The sequence below is a fragment of the Schistocerca piceifrons genome, unplaced genomic scaffold, assembly GCF_021461385.2.
Source record: "Schistocerca piceifrons isolate TAMUIC-IGC-003096 unplaced genomic scaffold, iqSchPice1.1 HiC_scaffold_936, whole genome shotgun sequence".
NCBI classification, from domain to species: Eukaryota; Metazoa; Arthropoda; class Insecta; order Orthoptera; family Acrididae; genus Schistocerca; species Schistocerca piceifrons.
Genome location: NW_025729208.1, coordinates 5,513,267 through 5,518,266, shown reverse-complemented (window position 1 = coordinate 5,518,266; position 5,000 = coordinate 5,513,267). Strand labels below are relative to the sequence as shown.

Genomic DNA, 5,000 nt, shown 5'->3' with positions numbered 1-5,000 from the left:
CGCAGATCAGGCACCAACACCCACACATGTCCTATACAACGGTGCACCCAACATCACAATAGTACCTCCTGTCACAGCGCACAAACAATGACATGAGTCAAAGACACAGGTCTGACACAAGCATAGAATTGGAGCGCCGCCTCTAATAAGCCAAAGGTGCATCCTGACGTGACAAATCTGATCATGTCACAAGCATTCACTTACTATAATCACTATCAACGAACCTGCCGCCCCCGCCCCCCCCTACACCTTTCCTTACAACAACGTGTAACCTAACCTAACCTAACCTATGTTGTACCTTAACCTAACCTATGTTGTACCTTAACCTAACCTATGTTGTACCTTAACCTAACCTATGTTGTGCCTTAACCTAACCTATGTTGTGCCTTAACCTAACCTATGTTGTGCCTTAACCTAACCTATGTTGTGCCTTAACCTAACCTATGTTGTGCCTTAACCTAACCTATGTTGTGCCTTAACCTAACCCATGTTGTGCCTTAACCTAACCCATGTTGTGCCTTAACCTAACCCATGTTGTGCCTTAACCTAACCCATGTTGTGCCTTAACCTAACCCATGTTGTGCCTTAACCTAACCCATGTTGTGCCTTAACCTAACCCATGTTGTGCCTTAACCTAACCCATGTTGTGCCTTAACCTAACCCATGTTGTGCCTTAACCTAACCCATGTTGTGCCTTAACCTAACCCATGTTGTGCCTTAACCTAACCCATGTTGTGCCTTAACCTAACCCATGTTGTGCCTTAACCTAACCCATGTTGTGCCTTAACCTAACCCATGTTGTGCCTTAACCTAACCCATGTTGTGCCTTAACCTAACCCATGTTGTGCCTTAACCTAACCCATGTTGTGCCTTAACCTAACCCATGTTGTGCCTTAACCTAACCCATGTTGTGCCTTAACCTAACCCATGTTGTGCCTTAACCTAACCCATGTTGTGCCTTAACCTAACCCATGTTGTGCCTTAACCTAACCCATGTTGTGCCTTAACCTAACCCATGTTGTGCCTTAACCTAACCCATGTTGTGCCTTAACCTAACCCATGTTGTGCCTTAACCTAACCTATGTTGTGCCTTAACCTAACCTATGTTGTGCCTTAACCTAACCCATGTTGTGCCTTAACCTAACCCATGTTGTGCCTTAACCTAACCCATGTTGTGCCTTAACCTAACCCATGTTGTGCCTTAACCTAACCCATGTTGTGCCTTAACCTAACCCATGTTGTGCCTTAACCTAACCCATGTTGTGCCTTAACCTAACCCATGTTGTGCCTTAACCTAACCCATGTTGTGCCTTAACCTAACCCATGTTGTGCCTTAACCTAACCCATGTTGTGCCTTAACCTAACCCATGTTGTGCCTTAACCTAACCCATGTTGTGCCTTAACCTAACCCATGTCGTGCCTTAACCTAACCCACGTCGTGCCTTAACCTAACCCACGTTGTCGCCTAACGTAACCCACGTTGTCGCCTAAACCTGCTCTGTAATTGTTATACGACTCGTTCAATTAGTGTAGTGTTGCCCACCCGCAACCCTCGCAATATAGTTCGCTACTCGCACTCCCCGCTCCCCTGTGTATCGCTTCATGTTAAACACCTTGCAAGTCTTGCTCACTTTCCACATGCTCCTGCTGTACACTGTAATGTGGATGGCAGCAGGACGTACATGCCGCCCCTCCCCACGTCCCCACCTTGCCCCCTGCCTTCGCAAGCTGGTTGGTGAGAACTTTGCATGTTCAATGCCCTCCGCATGCGACGTACTCAGGCTACGTTGTGGTGCGGCCTGTGTCAACTGTCCGCTAATGTCGTACGCGTAAACCACAATCTGTACTGCACATTCGTCCTTATGTACTGAATGATACATCGTGGCACATGTGTGACCGTACAACGACTGCGCCCAAAAACGGCGGACCATACAGTGCAAATATTGTGCACGCAGCTACGTGTCGTCTCCCTATGAGAGCTGGATTGCAGTGTGGTACGCCATAGAGACGTGTGGGAGGAACGGACGCCGTGGATGGCGATCAGCATGAGCTGTCTGTTGATGTATTCGGACCTAGTCGTCTCTCCTCACACACCGTGATGGCATGGTGCACCGCGTTCCATATCTGCGACATGCTACAGAGGCCGGTTGACAGTCGTTCGAGCAATGGACATCGCATACGTACGGGGGCCACCTTCCACGTATTGTCTAGGCGTGCACATTTTGTTGCGTGTATGTGGGCAGACGTAGTGTGGCGTGACACCTGACACAGGCATGCAATAATCGTGGAAGTTGCAAATGGCGATGGACGCCTGCGTTTTCTGGTGAAGTTACGCAAATGAACAAATGGTAACCTGTTGTGGTGCGGTTGTTCTCGCTAGGGGTGAATCGGTGATGGCGACGATAGGTTGAGGTACTAACCGGTTGTTCCAGCGATACCCACCATGCCGACGAAACTGAACGGCATCTGGGTGTGAAGCGATACGCGGCGGTGGCTGGGTGGGACCGTCCCCGGCCGGTGAGGGGGCGCCTCCCGGCGTGCTGGCCGCGCGGTGCGTGGGCGCACGCGCTACAGCCGGCTGGTGGGGGCGGCCAGTGGCAGGCGCGCCGGCCGACGGACGCGGCAGGCGTCGCAGCTGCGCGCCGGCGCACCCTGCGCGCGGCGCCGTGCGGCCAAAGTAGGTCCTCGCGGGCCCGGTGCGAAGCGCGGTGGACATCTTCAGTGTGCTGGTCCGATTGAGGACTGTGTGCGTTGAGGATGCGCTGCCGCCCGGCGCTCGGCGCCGCGACGCCGTCTGCTGCTCGGTCGCCCCAGCGGTTCTCGCTGGTGGTTTGTATCGCAGCTGTGCGGATGTGTTGGCGCGTGCGCTGTGCTGGGAGAGTTCGCTTCGGCACCCAAGTGGGGCTTTTGTCCTTCTGTGGCGCTGGCGTTGGAGCTGCCGGTCACCGTAGGTGGCGCGTGTTGTCTCCCGCCGGCAATGCCACGACAGCACGCTCCCGGGCCTCTGTCGGCAGCGGCAAGCTCAGTTGGGAGCACGGGTGGTCGCACCGAAAGCGTCTACTCGCCTAACTCCGGGCGATTGCGCCTCTCTCGAACCCGACCAAGTACTTGGGACGGCGCTGCGCGCCGCCGGGACCTGAGAGGGTTTCGAGGTGTATTGTGCAGGGGAGCTCAGCCTCCTCCTGTTTGCAGAATGATTGAGCGGACGCTTGCGTGTTCGCGCGGGCCCCCGGGACACACTCCCGGGCGGCCGGCTGCTCAGCTCTAGTTGACGCAGCTCCCTGGTTGATCCTGCCAGTAGTCATATGCTTGTCTCAAAGATTAAGCCATGCATGTCTCAGTACAAGCCGCATTAAGGTGAAACCGCGAATGGCTCATTAAATCAGTTATGGTTCCTTAGATCGTACCCACGTTACTTGGATAACTGTGGTAATTCTAGAGCTAATACATGCAAACAGAGTCCCGACCAGAGATGGAAGGGACGCTTTTATTAGATCAAAACCAATCGGTCGGCTCGTCCGGTCCGTTTGCCTTGGTGACTCTGAATAACTTTGGGCTGATCGCACGGTCCTCGTACCGGCGACGCATCTTTCAAATGTCTGCCTTATCAACTGTCGATGGTAGGTTCTGCGCCTACCATGGTTGTAACGGGTAACGGGGAATCAGGGTTCGATTCCGGAGAGGGAGCCTGAGAAACGGCTACCACATCCAAGGAAGGCAGCAGGCGCGCAAATTACCCACTCCCGGCACGGGGAGGTAGTGACGAAAAATAACGATACGGGACTCATCCGAGGCCCCGTAATCGGAATGAGTACACTTTAAATCCTTTAACGAGTATCTATTGGAGGGCAAGTCTGGTGCCAGCAGCCGCGGTAATTCCAGCTCCAATAGCGTATATTAAAGTTGTTGCGGTTAAAAAGCTCGTAGTTGGATTTGTGTCCCACGCTGTTGGTTCACCGCCCGTCGGTGTTTAACTGGCATGTATCGTGGGACGTCCTGCCGGTGGGGCGAGCCGAAGGCGTGCGACCGCCCCGTGCGTGCTCGTGCGTCCCGAGGCGGACCCCGTTGAAATCCTACCAGGGTGCTCTTTATTGAGTGTCTCGGTGGGCCGGCACGTTTACTTTGAACAAATTAGAGTGCTTAAAGCAGGCAAGCCCGCCTGAATACTGTGTGCATGGAATAATGGAATAGGACCTCGGTTCTATTTTGTTGGTTTTCGGAACCCGAGGTAATGATTAATAGGGACAGGCGGGGGCATTCGTATTGCGACGTTAGAGGTGAAATTCTTGGATCGTCGCAAGACGAACAGAAGCGAAAGCATTTGCCAAGTATGTTTTCATTAATCAAGAACGAAAGTTAGAGGTTCGAAGGCGATCAGATACCGCCCTAGTTCTAACCATAAACGATGCCAGCCAGCGATCCGCCGCAGTTCCTCCGATGACTCGGCGGGCAGCCTCCGGGAAACCAAAGCTTTTGGGTTCCGGGGGAAGTATGGTTGCAAAGCTGAAACTTAAAGGAATTGACGGAAGGGCACCACCAGGAGTGGAGCCTGCGGCTTAATTTGACTCAACACGGGAAACCTCACCAGGCCCGGACACCGGAAGGATTGACAGATTGATAGCTCTTTCTTGATTCGGTGGGTGGTGGTGCATGGCCGTTCTTAGTTGGTGGAGCGATTTGTCTGGTTAATTCCGATAACGAACGAGACTCTAGCCTGCTAACTAGTCGCGTGACATCCTTCGTGCTGTCAGCGATTACTTTTCTTCTTAGAGGGACAGGCGGCTTCTAGCCGCACGAGATTGAGCAATAACAGGTCTGTGATGCCCTTAGATGTTCTGGGCCGCACGCGCGCTACACTGAAGGAATCAGCGTGTCTTCCTAGGCCGAAAGGTCGGGGTAACCCGCTGAACCTCCTTCGTGCTAGGGATTGGGGCTTGCAATTGTTCCCCATGAACGAGGAATTCCCAGTAAGCGCGAGTCATAAGCTCGCGTTGATTACG

At 53.2% G+C, this 5,000-nt stretch overlaps 1 non-coding gene across 1 annotated transcript in view; it reads left to right on the top strand.

Moving 5' to 3' along the window:
* Positions 1 to 3,278: 3,278 nt before the first annotated feature.
* LOC124772196 overlaps positions 3,279 to 5,000 on the top strand; it is a 1,909-nt gene continuing 187 nt past the window's right edge. Inside the window, exon 1 of the ribosomal RNA XR_007013862.1 lies at positions 3,279 to 5,000. This exon is cut by the window's right edge and continues 187 nt beyond it. This is a non-coding gene — a ribosomal RNA (small subunit ribosomal RNA).